The following is a 16466-nucleotide window of genomic DNA, read 5'->3' on the forward strand; positions in this document are numbered from 1 at the left end:
ATTATGACCATTTGATTATGTGCCAGGATTACCCTTTAACTGTTAGTACTTCCTCTTATTCCTTTTTTCCTCAGGATTTATCCTTAGATACAATGTTAACAAAGAATAATTGTATCCGAGTCTTTCTTGAACCGGCCTAACGGGGCCAATATTTCATTGATTCTTTTCATGAAAGTTACTTTCCCATTCTTGTAGTTACCTTAGAAACCCTTTCTAGATACATATACAATAACTATAGTTACTTATTGCTGTTATTATTACTTAATAAATAATAAATAATAGCGGTATTTATAAAACAAATGATGAGAGTCTCCACTCTGCATGAGATCTGATTAGTCCTTCTCAGTTGCTTGAAAATGTCTTACACATCTCAGAATTTCATTTGCATCTGCAAAACATTGGTACCTAAAAATCATTATATTGACCAGCTTTATTCTTTAAAGCAGAAATTCTTGTTCATTAGTTTATGTTGCAATTTTTTGCTGTTAAATTTTGTCCCATTCAGTTTTCTAGACGACAAGGTCATCTCATCCTTTCTGTGTGACGATCTTGTCCTCTTCCATGCTGATAACTTTGTCACCGTAGCATTTTATAATCTAGTCCTTGAACCAAGGTTACTGTGGAATATATTAGGCAGGATCAATCCCAAGAGCAATTCCTGAGAAATACTCTTAATAAGTTTTCTCCTTCCTAAGACCTGCTTTGGCAGTATGGACTGTTGTAGTGTCTCATATAGATGATTTTCGATCCATAGTATGATGTATTCTTACAACATTTCTAATAACCTGTATCTTCAATAGTAATTTCTTATGGAACGCTATCAGATGCCCAGCTTAAAACTGGATTTGTTAGATGCCCTTGATCACCATCTTTCCAAATCTCTGCCATATTCAGTGTCAAAATCAATACTTATTTACCCAGTTCACTTTTCCCTCCTTGGAATGTAGATTCTTTGTTTGGTATTCTTTGGTGTTATTGTTCCTTTAGCAATGATGATCTGGGATGCACAAAGAACAAAACTTTCAAGTGATGGTTTGTGAGACTAACTGGAATAAAGGGAAAGCTTCACACTTTATAGATTTTTTGTTTTTGTTTTTTGTTTTTAAACTTGCTATGAAATTGGAGTTTTCTGAGAATATTATGAGAAACTTGGATATTCATGCAGGTTTGAGGCAACACAAAGATGATCCTAATTGAATTTAGCTTCTGTTAAATAGATGTCCTGTGTTTTCCTCACGCTTTCCTTCTGTTCTGCTTAAGTCAAAAAGAGCCTTTTCACCATTTGTTCCATTTCCCTTGAAAGGTCGAGCTCAAGTACTATTCTTACCCTGTGGCTAATTTAGGAGACATGGCTTACCTTGTTAGTCATTCTTTCCTGTCCTTGTATGTTTGTTGCTTACTCCTGAAGTCTTCTTTGAAGTACACTTGTAATCGTTGTGTGTAGATTTCTCAGTTTTATTGCATATAGTTACAACCTTTTATTGAAGTAATTTAACTATGTTGTCCTCATTCAATTTCTGGAGTTCAGCAATCAGTTGTACTAACTCTGGCATTCAGTTAGATCCCTATTTATTTTCCTTTGTAGCCATGTTTTTATATACAGAACCAGAGAATGGTTGTGTTGGAAGGATTCTTAAAGTCCCCCCAGCCCCAACTCCTTCTGTGGGCCAATTGACTCCCACCAGATCAGCCTGCCCAGGGCCCCATCCAACTTGGCTTTGGGCATCTCCAGAGATGGAGTATCTGTGGCTTCTCTGAGCAGCCTGCACCAGTCTCTAATCACCTCTATAGTAAAGAATTTTCTCTTTACCTTTGATCTGTATCTACCTTATTAATATATTTTAATTAAAATTGGTACTAAGTCATTTGATCAATTTCTTTCTTTAGGCAGCTTGCTTAATTTTTCAAGCAATGCTCCTATCAGTGGATTGAACTAGACAAAGAGGAATGTAAGGTTGGGGTTGCCTTTGCAGGGGGCTTCAGCTTGAAGGGAAGACAGAGGTAGTTCATCAAAGATGGACTTAAAAGAGAAACCATAGTATAATTTAGTAAAAAAAAAGAAAAACACAAACCAACCAACCAACCAACCAATGAACCAATAATGCACTGCAATGCATGAGTTGGAGTTATTGGAGGTAGGAATTCTAGGGGTGTCTGCGGGTCTTATGAAAGTAATAACTAAAATGTGACCCAAATGCTGTGTCTTTCACAAGCTTTATGATTTGTTGTCATGAGAAGGCCAATCTCCCAATACTTTCAGTAAGAGCAGTGATTTTTTTTTGAGTATTTAAATGATTTTTGTTAACTAGTATAAAAAACAGCTTTGACCCATTACGTGTGTGTGTGTGTGTATGTATATATATATATATATATATATAATGGGCATTAATAGCTCTGAAATATGTATCAAAATATTTATCTGAAACTATTATTCTTCAAGTTATGCTGCAGAATCAGTAGTAAGTGATTCGGCTGTTTCCAGAGCTATTAACGCATATGAGAGTGCTGAAAAAGCATAGCAACAGGATGGAGAATTATAACTGGGGAATGTTATAAACCAACCAACCAACCACAAGTCCCCACAAAGGTAACCTCACCACCTCAAACAAGATGACCTCTCAACTTCTCCAGACTGCAGTTGGGATGATGTCCTGGTGGGAGATTCCTGTTCAAACCTCTCTGCATTCTTTTCTGCGTATGGCACTTATTCCCTTGCAAGGCTGAAAGATGTTATTTCGGAAATATCACACCCTTCAAAAAATATTTTATTAGCATTACTGAGCACTGCTTTCTTCATTTGTTCTGAAGTCCTGAATGATTTCTGGTGAGCTGAAGCTTTTTTTTTTTTGACATCCAATTAGTTTACTAAAAATAAAAGTCATGTAGCCCTGCTAAATACCTCCCCAAAATCTAATAAATAATTTCTAGTTCTGGATTTTTTTTCTCTTTCAGCAAGACTAATTCAGGTTCTGTGAGCTCCGTTCCTCAAAAGCTGCCTATTCTGCATTCCATGTACAGTCTGTATTTATACCTTGCTGCTTCTTGTACCAAATTTGTCTGCTTCCATTCCTTAGGGAGAAACTCCAGGTTGTGTCTGTGGTCTTTGGAAAGCTCTCTAAAATATTTAGGAGTCTGAAAATGACTGACAGCCTCTCTGCTCTTAGTGGTACAAGCTGGGGTTATTGGGTAGGTAGGGAATCAACATCACACTTTCTCTTTGTGTCTGTATTTAGTTTGTACAAGTAATTTTTTAAGAGTACTCTTGGCATAACTAAGTAGTAAGGGAAAAATGAATATGAATAATGAGCATTTCATACTTAGTAGCTATAGCTACGATTACAAGCACTGCAGTAGACTGTGAGCCTTACTGTAAAAAACATATGTAAATATAGCTGGAGAAATAAAGGAAGATTTTGCTGCTGCTTGGCTGTGTCACTGTAATATGTGAGCGCACTGATATTTTCTAAACTGAGAGCCTGATTAGGATCTGAGCCTATATCTGCTTTATAAATGCACACAGCTTTTGGCTCAAATAATTGAGAACTTGGCAGATGTGGAAAGAAAAATCTCCCCATCTGCTTTTGCTCACAGGGGAAAAAGCAGTAGTGGCAGTGAACAAGTGCGAAGGACTGAACAGCGCTGAATCTTTCTGTCTTTACCTTCCTCTTTTTCTATTGATATATCATTTTCTTTTCACTTAGAGTTATGGGGAAAATGGTATTTGAACAGAAGCAAACTCTCTCAGGTGATGCTATCCTGGTTTTCCACAGTACTTGGTATATCTGCATTAGCTATTCCCAAGGAGGTGGCAAGTCGGTTTAACCTTATGCAGTATATTCATTGGGTGCTTCCTTGTTGACTTGACTTGTTCTGCAAACTTAGAATATCCTCTGTTCATTTGTTAACTCCCTCATTGTAGGGCAGATAGATGGCTGGAATTGGGGCCTGTTAGGCTCCACTACCTGCAGTAAGGAGGGGAGTTTTCCCAGGCATCCCTTCAATTGAGGCTTTCAGACAGAGCAGGATATCATGACCAACTTCTGCTGATGGAGTCTGCTGAGACCATGATTAGCCTGTCACCCCCTGTCATGTAACATATGTATCCCATGAAATTTACATCCAAGAATAACTCTTATGGGAATCGCAGATGTTTCTTTGTCACTTCTTGCAAAGCTTAGAAAGTGTGTAAGTGTGAAAGTGTATAGGGACTAATTTAGGAAGTAACAGCAGTCAGTGTAGCAGTTCTCTTTTTGTGGGAATATTATTGTGTCTACTGTGGGTTTGTTTATCACGAGGTATTTTACTGGTTTCCTTTGCTTTTTTCTTTTCTGTTTGGGGCAAACAATATGTTGGTAGCAGAATGATCTTGGAACTGTGTAATTTTTATCTCTAACAAAGCAATGAGATGATTTTGTGCTTAGTCATATAACTAAGACATCAAAAGCCAGACTGTTCATATCAACACTTTCCTTTTTCTTTACACTGCTCTGTAGAGGATCTTTGTTCAGATACAGTGCCATGCTGATATCAGTAGTTGGACAGATGGTCTAGCCCAACTAAATGGAAGATGCCAAGCTAGAAAGCCCACCTCCTTGCAAACTGAGCACGGCTTTGGTCTATAGATGTCTATGTTAACTTGCAATGGAAGGCTTTGCCTTCTTTGCCCCGATCTTCTTTTTACCCACAGACATAAATTCTTACAGTTACCTTTTCTGAAATTAATACAATTATATATGTGCAAAAGTGATTTTGAGTTCAGAAATATCCTTCCTGTTTTTTATGGCTAATTCAGAACTCAGGTTTATGGCTAAGTCTAGCAGTCTTTGACAAAAATCTATAAGACTATTTTAAGCTGCAGCATGTGTTTCTTCATACTGTGCATCAGCAGCTGTCGTTGAGCCAATTTCTTTATGCCTTTAAGGTGTTTGGGCCCTTTGTGTAGGATGTAAACATTAACTATCACCACTTACTGATACTGTAATACTAAATAAAATGGCAGATTAATGATTCTTAAATTGCACCATTGCAAATTTCAAGGCAGCCATAAGTTGGCTATACCTAAAGGAAATTAGGTAAGGAATATGATTCAGTTTGGTCAGCTCAGAAACAACCTGCTCATCTTTCGTCTATCAGTAGGAATTTGAATTATTGTTCAGTTTATTATTGTATCAACAACATGACTAATCATATGCTTTAATGTGTGATGCTGTAACAAGTCAGTTTGCTGACTTAACATCAAATATGGATTTTGGCATGTGTTATAGTCGCCTGGATGTGCTCATTGTATTTACTATCCAAACCTTAAAACATCCCTGTGACTGAATGGACATGGATGCTTCTGAATTTTATGTCTACTTTGTGTTAGTGGTTGGCTTTTCTTACTGGAACCTGAAAAAATTACAGTATTTTGTGTCCTTTTAATTATACGCCTGTGCTTAGGATATCAGGATAGAGACTTCAGGATTTCAAAGTGCAAACGAATGCCTGTATTTAAGATGAGCATGGCATGGTCAGAGGGCCAAGCCCCCCTTGCATCTGCTTGGGGGAATCAAGGGCTGCTTTAATTATGTTTGAATGTATATATACCTGGATTATTTAAGTAGTAAACATGACAATTGTTTCTTTTATTAGCTGAAGGTTGGGTGTATGGATGTTCTTGTGTGCCGTAATATTGAAGTTCTCTGTCTGTCATCCTTGGGATGCTATGTCTTCCTTGTATTTTAATTAATTGCAGACTTATGGAAGAATCCTGAGAATCTAGGACCTAGATTCTGGAAAATGGAAAGATGTGTATAACTTAGAATCTATATAGTTTGTATGCTACATTATTGTATTATGTGCTACATAATTGTATTTATTATTTGTTTCTGTCTTCTTCTGATTAGGAGGTCTTTATGATATAGCCTAAACCTCAAAATTAAGCATGGTGATTTCAATATTCCTATATCACACTCCCCCTTAGCGTTACCTTTAAAATTGTTTCGATAGAATTGGGTCCTGGGATAATTTCCCAAGGTCAAAGCTACATATAATTTTACCCTTCCAAAATCTTCATGGCATTTCAGAAGCAGAGTTTGGAGCGTATGACAAGTTGAGGCAAATGACACTTACAGTTAGGTATGTTAAAAATAATAAATAGAAAGTCATTCAGAAAGGACTGTGAAATAATGAAGGGCATATAGAAACTGATTTATGAGGCAAGACCAGAAGTTAAATGCAGATAGCTTGGTTGAAGGCATAGAAGGATTATAAATGTCTAAAATATGTAGGGGAATAAATGGAGTGCAGTTTTCATGTGAATTCAAGACAGTGGACTAGACATAAGAAGTATTTTAGGGTCACTAAGATAATGAGAAGGTAGAACTAAGGAACTCCTGTAAAGTAAATAGAAGCTAAGACTTAAGGATAAATTTCTATGTATTTATCTTTGTTAGGTTATAGGATTGTTTGGTCTGTTGTGCTGATAGATTAGGTCCCTCACTTGTATTTGAACTGTTGAAAGTTCTACAGGAGAACAAGAAACTGTTCTTTATTGGAAGAAGGTGGATGACTTTAAAAATGAGCTACTTTTTATCAGAAGTGTTTTGTGTGAGAAAGCAGCATGTGTTCTGCTTAGAAATCTTGTTATTCTGCATTACTAATTTTCCCCTGACATTTATTGTACTCAGAAATACTGATGCAGTCTAGATACAATAGTTATGCTTCTATTTTAGTTTAATAGAATGTCAAAGAACTGTCTCAAAAAGGCTACATTCAAGGTTGTATTAAATGATGCTTTTGTGGCTCACTAGGATTTCAGTATATTACTCACCTTAATGACAAACAATGCCTAACTAATTAAAATTACATCTACCAGCTCTTAAACTGACACTTATTGTCATAATTCATGCAGGGGGAACTTGAAAGTTCTTGAATTTGCCTTTCCATCTTATAGGGGTTTCTAATTATTTGTTTTTAAGTCGTATGGTTCCTTAGATTACTTTTTCACAGTCTGATGGAAGTAAAATTCTTATTGTAAAGTATGTAAAAAAAGTTGCTCTGAAGTACTACTTGTAGTATTGCTTTTACTACTGGAGAAATCCCATTAAACCAGAAATGCAAGGAATATGAATTAAGATAAATTCAGTTTTTATTTTCTAGCTAGACTGTAGCCTCCTCAGTATACCTGGCCTTTGATATAGTGAATCCCTAGCCAGTACCATGCTTTGTCTAGGCTATATGCAGGATTAAAGCCACAGAACTGCTTCTCCCTTATAGTTGGATCATGACTTGGTAGCTGGCAGTAGATATTGTTGAAACAAGCCCAGGAATCTGCCACAGTTCCACTTTTTCCCCTTGATGGTGTCTTTCATAGACACAATTGTAAAGAAATCTTCCATGTCTTCTCTGTTTTATACCAGTAATCAGAGAGACAATTATAGGTCCCAGATAGGTATGCAAAACTTACAAATCTGATGTGCCATTACTATGGAGCCCTGTAGTTAATCATAGCGATGATTTTCAAATAGTCTAATCAGTTTTGTATGGAACACCACAATAGTAGAGGGAGTTTTGAGTTCCCTAAAGGATTGCACAGAGGCAAGGTTTTGTTATGAGAGAAAAAAGATGTGAGAGAATTGCTCATTATTCAAAGACACTGTGTACAAGAACTGTCTTGTAGGAGACAGTGGAATAAAGGCCACATATTCGCAGAGGATGAGTACTAAAAACTGCAGGAGAAAAGCCGTGTGCAGTTAAAATAGCCTGGAAAAGAAAGTCAGATATAGTGGAATTAAATATAAATCTGGTGCTAATTTAGTATCTGGATCACTATACATTCAAAGAGGAAGAAGTAAAGGTTACTGTGAGGAGCTATTTACAGCTTTTCCTTTCCATTTATACTAATGTTTATTTTCATGTGTGCTTCCCTGAAAATCCTCCAGAAAGCCACGTGGTCTAAGAGATGAAATGGTTCTTGTTCTACTCTTTCTCAATCCAAGAGTGCCTTTCCTCCTTGAAACAGGCATTAGAATGGCTCATTTTGCTGAGGAAGCTTTGACTTTGAAAATGGAATGCTTTGTGTTTGTCTTTATTATACATCCATTTCCATCATAAAAGGCCACCAAGGCCATGACAGACATGACTTGCCTTTGATGAAGCCATGTTGGAAAGTCATGCCTGAAAAACTTGGTGGTAAATAGACTTACAGTAACTAATTTGTAACTAATGCAGAAATCACCAATAAAATCAGGTTAGAATTTTTGTTTTTAATAGAGGTGGTGTAAATATATTACACACATACATATAAAAGTCATCTCCTTGTGGTAGTGGATAGTCATTCATTGCTATTTTAAACGAAAGAGTAAAGAAGTGTGTCCCAATTCCATATTTCTTAAGTGCAGCTAAACTTTGACTACGTTATCAAAGGGGAAAGCATTAAATCAGCATTTCAACTTCATAGCCAAAAGCAAAGCAATTAAAATAAAATGTAGTACTAATCTTTGAGGTGGGAATTAGGGTTGCAGGTGAAGGATATTTTTATGATCATCTGTTGGATAGATTATTTTTTTCCTTTTACTGCTCTTCTTGTTTAGCTCACCTCAGGTTATGCCTAAGGAATGCAGTATTTTTGCAATTGCCAAGGCAGAAATGCCTCTATCTGTAACTTGTGCTTTAAATCACTCTATTATCATATTTGCTGCGATAAGAAATACATCTTGCATTATTCAGTTATGTCAATTAAGGTTATACTTGTAAGGAAAAAAACAGTTCATATTACCTAAAATTAAGTTTATCCTTCTGCTGATGCTTGTTTATATATTTTCACATTATAAATTCAATTTTGAATAGCACATAAAAATAAGGCTAGATGGTGTAACAAGGGCTTAGAACAGAGAAAATCATTTGCTAAATGGCTTACTTATACTTACTTATACTTGGAAACAAAACCTGTTTTACAACTGTATAGTTTTCTTACCTGAATAAGACATTTAGCTCTAACCTTTTCTGGAACCTAGTTAAAATGAAATAGTCTTGAGCCATGAAAATCAAATCAGTAAAACCTCTGTCATGTTAACTCACCTGGTTTAGCTTCTGCACCATTGAAGTACCATAGTTGCCAGCTTAAAAACAGTGCTGAGTTGAATATTTCCACATGTATTTTTGCAAAGAGTAGAGCAGAGGAAAAAAAGGGATGATGGGAATAATTGGTTACAAAGATATTTAGAGAACATTTAGGAAAGTAGAAATAGCGTTGTAAATAGAGAAGATAGAGCAACATGTGTATTAACCTACATGGGAGAGTGTTTTTCTGTTACCTGCGTGCTGCTTTGCATTGCAGAGATGATCACTGAGTGAGCAAATTACTCTAGTGTGAAAACGGCCAGATGTTAATTATGTATGAAGTTTTGCTGTTAACATACCACAAGTCTCATTTACTATAGCTGTATCTATTAAAAGTCATTGTAGAATGCAGGATCATTTCTCTGGGGACTTGAGGTATTTTTAGGCATGGAAAAGAAGCACAAAAATCACCACAGTTTTCATCAGCATTTAATTTTTCAGTGAGATATATTGTCCTTCAAAATGCCACAGTAAAAGGTTGCTCTGGGCACAGAGATTCAAGATAATTATATGGGTAGCCTTCTCCAATTTACCATTCAAAGATAACATCTTTGTGGATTTGAAAGAATAAGCCAGTCAATATTGCAGGACACGGATAGGAGGAGACAAACTGGATAAGAGTATTAGGGGTAAAATTAGAGCAGTGAAGCAAGAATAGTGGACAACGGTATGAGATAAGTGCTGATGGAACAGGTATTTAATGTAATTGCTCTCAGTATAGCAGTGTGGGGAATGGATTGTTCATTTTGATGTGGTAATCTGTTGTTCGCTCTTAGCCATTAGGAAAATAGAATAGAAGGGATTGAGAAGGCAAGGTATTAAGTAAATGAAAAAGGATAGGATTATTTTAGTAAATGTTATTGCTTGACTAGTGTGATTGAATGGAAGATTAGAGTAAAACAATGTGCTTTCCCTCTCCCCTTCCCAGTATAGCATTTACTAGCATCGCTGCGCAAGTTTGGAAAGATTTAATGCATAACAATAAATAAGGAGATGCATATACAACAGAAATCTGACATTGCTTTTCCAAAAGCAGTACTTAATTTATCAGAATATACTGAGATACAAAGGAGTTTCTTTTGTAGGTGAGATGAAAGCTAAAGCAAACAGGACTTAGGGAGTACATCTATTTAACCAGTAAACCAGAGGCAACCTTTCAAGGGAACTGAACTATTTTTGTCAAAAAGAAGATGATTGTATTGTTTTGTTTTCTAATGTGTTGTAATTAATTTGGGACTTAGACTTATGTAATTGTAACTCTTACAGCCAAGCATTGCAATAGTTAGATTTAGAATGTAATCTTGTGCAAGGTTCTTACCTTTGAAGAAGAAAAATGAGTAGAAGATTGGTACTAAGTACTAAGGGAGAATAGTCTAGTTAGATTTATTACATATAACTCTTATTTCTTTTGACCCTGCAGTAATTTGTTGAAGCTTCTGTCATGAGTTTTAGCCCTGGAAAGCAATTAACTCCATGTCCCAAACAGGCAAATTGTACTGCACTGATAAGTACCATTTATGCAAGTGAATAGACTTTCCAGACTATTTAGGTGTTTATGTATGGCTCATTGGAGGTTCATGGTGCGGATCAGATCTTTGTTGTCATACTTAGGGTTTTAGCAAGGGAGTAATGAAAAACATTAGCAAACTGTTGATTCTAAACTGGAAAGCTTGCAATTGACCAGAGCTGTGCCATGCTGATAGGCTGTGACAATACAGCTATTATCTTTAGGCAGGATTATGGAATCAGGTGGCAAGAATTCCTCACATGTGCCTTGTGAAGCTTAAGGAAACTTCTGTTCTTTAAGAAAGGTACAAATGTAATTATGTCCTAACTTAGTGTGAGTGATTAATGAACGAATTTATAACACTTTACTACAGAACATACCCTCCCTTTAAAACAAATAGGAAGCAGTTTCTCAGCTGAAAGAACAAACTGACACCATCATAGGATTTAGAGCCACATGAGTTTACATAAAATATCATGTTTTTATAACAAAAGAGTTCAAAATGCATCATACTTAAATTGCATCCTTTTTTGAGTTTCTTTGATCTCTCCCTGAATTTAACCCTTACCTGTTGCAGTATCCTTGGTAATGCTGTTAAAGAGATTACTTTCTCTGTTGGTAGAGGTAATGTTTCATTCATAGTCTTGAATAATACAGAGAGATTTCTGTATACTTAGAAATTCCATGCTTACTCTCCACCAAAGGGCGGACAGCTTCTGTTTTAGCTTTGCATCCTCTGAATTCTGAGAGCAAACTACTCCTGTGGGGCTACTGGGTTGTAATTAATTAATTGTGTTTGATTAATTCCATTTTGGTTGCCTCATTATAGCCAGAAGCAGTGATGTAACACTCTTTACTCTTCAGAGCGCTTGAGAGGATGTAAGAGTTCTCTGCTTTTTCTCCTGATAGAGACCGGGTTGTTTCCCTGAAATAGAGAATTTTTTCTTAGAGAATCTGCTGGTATTCCTGAGTTTGTTTCAAACACCTTTGGGTGATAAAGAACCTTTCTGTTTGCCGTAATGTCAGTGAGAGGACATTGTGAATGTTCTGCAGAATCCACAAATTCCTTAAGGCGGAGTTTCCCTCAGAAAGACATTGATCCACTCTGTTTGAATCAGAGAGGTCAGAAAGTGGCTGGAAAGACACTAACTTAGGTGAAAGTTATGAATCCTCATGATTCTTAACTGAAAAGCTCCTTGCCGGCTACATTCCAGTTAGTGAAAGAGCTCAGACCCGTTCAGGCACACCGCTGCATAGCCCATTGTGTTGCCTTATAGTCTAATTGCGAGTATCCATATATATTCAGACATGAATTAGAAAGCAAAAAACAAGTATTAATAATCCTTGGTCAAGCTCTCTGGATCTCAAAATATGAGAGCAACTGCTGTTATACAAGAAGAATCTTGACTTGTATTTGCTATTTTCTTTGGCGTGTTGGAACAAATGAGTGAGGTGCTCCTGTTGGCCAAGACTTGTTATTCTGCTTTTTGTGATGATTTTTAACCTGTGTTCTTTAAGCTGTATTATCATATGTGAATTCAGGATGTGTAGTTTAAAAATAACTTATTTTCAGCTGTCAGAGATGCCTTCTGAATTAGTTATCAACTGTCTATCCCTAAAAGATATAGCAGCGCATAAGACAGTGAACGTTTCCATTAATGTCTTTATCAGATGAATTAAATTGTTCATTTAGTTTAAGAAAACAGCTCCTTTCTGTTAAAAACAACAGGTTACTTTTATTTTTGTCAACGCTAACACATCAACAGCAGCTTTCTAATGGATTTAAATGATCTTTTATTAAGAACTTCAGTCTTAATAGAAACTTCAGTTTTTAAGCTAGGAAATCTCAAGGCTCTGGGGGGTCATCCTCCCAAAACAGCCACACAGGTGCTTAATAATGCACTGTAAAATGCCAGCGTGATGGTGGAAAGCACACAGGAACAGTGGAACTCTGTTTTAAGGCTGGCTGAGAAAGGAGAACGATTCAGCGGAATCATAAAAGCAAGATCTTGTGACTGGACAGATAGTTAGACACAAGATAGTCTGGACAGCAAACTTTAAAGAGTCCAGCACAGTCTGAAGGTTGTGGTATTTTGAGGACTGATAGGAAATATTACTGTAGCCGAAATATCCTGTCTGCAAAGCGCTGATAATTTTAGTGAAGATTTAGTCTATGAAAAGCTCTGTTTTTTAATTCATTTTTAAGGCTCCTTTCCCCCCCAAAATACATATATTAAAAAATTGTAACACAATGCAGTGGCAGTAATGATGTACGTAATGGTGTGTTATCAAGGATGGTAAAGAGAAGCTCGTCTTGTGCCTAGACAGTATTTCAATGTCTAAGACTGAACTTTATCAGAAGAGGTTTTAGGAAACAAGCACGTTCCTGTGTGACCTATGTTTGGGTGCTTTACTAATGTCGCTGAGAAATAGGTAGCAAAGAAGTGCACTCTGGGAATGACTAGTTACTTTTTAGAGTGTGTTTGCTAGAAGAATTTAAGCCTAAAAGCACTGAAATGAAGAGGCAGGGTGGAAGATGGATGTACTTGAATGTCTTTTTGTCCTCCTCTGTAATGTTACATTAGTTCTGGCATTAGCTGCTCTGCTCTGCCAAGTGTCCCTATTCAGGTGTAATTTGCATGTGTGTTTCAATGCTTATTTGTGTATTTAACCTGATGTAGTTATAATCCCTAGAGGGGCAATTAAATTGATAAAGAGCAGGTATGGAATACTGATACTCTTGTTCTGATTGTAAACTGTATGCATATCAGCATAAAGCACTTCTACACTGTGCCTGAAGGAAGAGATGGCATCATTTTAATGAAGCTCTCAAATTGATAGTACTTCCCCAAGTTGTATCGGTAGTTAGTTATTTTACTGTTTGTGGATTCCCAGGTGATGCTACACCAGCCCTAATTTATGAAGGTTTTTTTAGCTAGCTTACTTAGAATGTTAGGGTAATGTTTTCCAGCCTTGTTGAAAGGGATTTCTTTCTCTGGCTTATCTGTTTTTGTTTGGGGTTGTTGACCTCTGACTGGTCTGCAGCACTGTTCCTCCAAGTCAGGAATGATAAGGGTTGCTTGTGACTACAGTGCTACTGTGCCAGGAGATGAATTGCCATCAAGCAGTGCGGGTTGGTAAACAGTTTTAAGATTAGTTTAAACATTTGCAGCCAGGAACTAGTCTTTTCCCACTTGGCCAACTGAGAGAAGCTGAGCTGCCTGCTCACAGGGAACTGCTGACTGCTGCTCTCATGCTTTATGGCTCCTTGAAAGCTTTTTGCTGAGGGTTGCATTGCACAGTTTGAGAAACCAACCTTGTGCTCAAGGTAAAAATCAGGTATGGTGTATGTTAGGTGTATGAAAATGAGGAGAGAGAATAAGAAGGGGAAATAAAAGTAAGAAGAGCTGAAGTCAAGTGGGTCTGGCAGTAGAAAGGAGATAATAGCCGGAGAGGACAGGATCAGGGAGAATCTAAAGAACAAGAAGTAAATGTAATGAAGAAGGAACTGCTAAGTCAGTGGAGTGAAAACAGCATGTGTTCGTTTTTGTATTAGCATAAGGTAACTGAAATTTTAAGAACTCTCTTCTGCTCCACTGCTGTTGTGTTCCACTATTTTGAAAACTTTGTCTTGATTCCATCAGCTTGTGAATGTATTTTAGGATTTAGTGCCATATGAACGACAGTGCAAGTTATCTCTACATTTAAAGAAAATCTAGATTATTTAGACTGGCATTTAATAAGACTCAAACCATGGGATATCAGTAACAAATAGTAACTAATAACAAAGGAGGGGCAGGGTTGGGAGAACATAACCGTCTCTCCCTTTCCCCCTTTTCCCCTTTCTTGGGGTGTGGGTCCATGGATCCCCATGCCCTTCTAGTCGTGGAACCTGGCTGGACCAGCCCATAAACCACTGACCCTTAAGCATCACTTGTTAGTGCTCTGGAAGACTGTTTCAATTTGTTTCCATTTGAATGTTACTGTCTTCCATTGTGGAAATGTGAAGCCCCAGATGATGGGTGATGATGATACTAAGCCAAATGGATTGCTGGTGAATTTAGGCAAGCAGTGATCTGCCATTACAGGTGCAGAGTGTTTTGTGTGCCAAGATGGTTCACTAGCCATTATTACAGGACTAACAACTTAAAAAACAGTAGGTCTGTCCCACCTCTTGGGTAAAGGGGTAAAACTCTTATATGCCCACTAAAGTACTTTTCCTGTGCTATATCCCAGTGTACTCAGAGTGTTGCTGGGTGTGCTGGTACTGATAATAGAAGGTAACACATGTATCTTTATCTTAAGTTAATGAATGCTATTTAGAACTGTAAGGAGTAGTGGTGATACCTGTAGCTGGTAGAGTAGGGGAGTACTGCAGTAGAGAGAACTCTTTATTGGCAATGAGCCCTGTTTGGGTTAAGGAAGCTTGAAGCCAGCAGAACAGCCCTCACCAAACCTACCACCCTGTCACATAACAGTTCTGACAGAGGAACTGAAGCCCCAAATAAATGCCTTTGTTGCTGCAAAGAACTAGCTTCTGTGGGTGGAAGCTGGTGATATGTGAATCATTATGGTATGTCAAGTCTCATTTTAAAGACCGTAAGTTTACCTTTTTAGAAGAAAAACAAACTACTTCACCAGCCTGGAGAGTAACATTAATAATGTATTTTTATCACCTCAAAAGACCACTAGAAGATGAGCTCTAATATTTCAAATGCAACAAGCGATCTATACACATGAATCACAATTTGTGTTCCATTACAACCGAGCTGATATATACCATCGTGAGCTTTATGGATTTTACTCTAACAATATTAAGTAAAAACCCAAAGCTTTTTGTGATGAATACCTAACCTTTTACAGGAATTTGTAAAAGTGTGGCCCAAAGCAACAGCTTCAGCCTTGCCCTACAGGCTTTAATAAGAAAGTACCGCTGCAGGTTTTTACCTTTCAATATTATTCTCTGTAAAGGAAACATGGATCAGCTGAAGGTGAATGCTGCTAAGGTAGAAGAAAATATGAAATACTGAAAGGCTATTTGGAAAATGCACAGAAAAACGTTTAAAAAAGAGTTAAATAAATGAGCAAATTTTGAAGAGAAGGATCTCTTGCTGCTTCTGCTTCCTTCATAGGCCCAGTTGTTCCTGGACTCAAGGACTTATGCAACCCCGTGTAGGTTGTTCTCAATTGCCCTATTTGTAGTCAGGTTATTGATTTGAGATCCTCATCTCTTTTTAAGACATCCTCACACATGATATTTTCATATAGGTTGTGGATTTTCTTTTAATATGTGTGAATTCTCATATTTTGTGTTACAGTTACATGGATCTTGCTTGCAGTGAGTCAGAGTTCCATTTTCTCCACCTCTGCAAGCTATAATTCTCTTACTTCTCAGGGGAACAAAGAGGAGGATTGTTGTCCAGTGAATTCAGTGAGAAAGCTTGAGATAGCAACACATCAGGTTAATTTTCAAGCACATTTGTTGCTGTTAAGATGTTATAGCTTTCTTTTCAGATATCTTTTTGTTTCTCTCCACTCTTGCATAAAGGCAAGATTATTCGATATGCAAGAACAAAATTCCTCAAAGCTATATTTCAAAAGCCTATTACAAAGAGTCTGCAAGCGGAACAGTGTGAACACACATCAACACCTGAGTGTTTCCCAAGTGGCTGTAGCACTTGGTGTGATAACAAGACATGGGGGGATTTTTCTTGGCTTTTATCCTCTGTGTGTTGATGCTCCTGACTTCTTAAAATTCATTTAATCCAGTAGTACTGCAACAGGAACAACAGAACAACAGAAATGTAGGAGTGAGATAGTTCAAGGTGTTTGTGGTGATATATAACAGTGAGAAACT

At 37.1% G+C, this 16466-nt stretch overlaps 1 protein-coding gene across 4 annotated transcripts in view; it reads left to right on the forward strand.

Annotated features, from left to right (window-relative positions):
* Positions 1-16466, forward strand: part of NELL1 (neural EGFL like 1) — a 240310-nt gene that overhangs the window by 101288 nt on the left and 122556 nt on the right. The gene's annotated exons all lie outside the window — the stretch shown is intronic.

The sequence above is a fragment of the Coturnix japonica genome, chromosome 5 (assembly GCF_001577835.2).
Source record: "Coturnix japonica isolate 7356 chromosome 5, Coturnix japonica 2.1, whole genome shotgun sequence".
Taxonomy (NCBI): domain Eukaryota; kingdom Metazoa; phylum Chordata; class Aves; order Galliformes; family Phasianidae; genus Coturnix; species Coturnix japonica.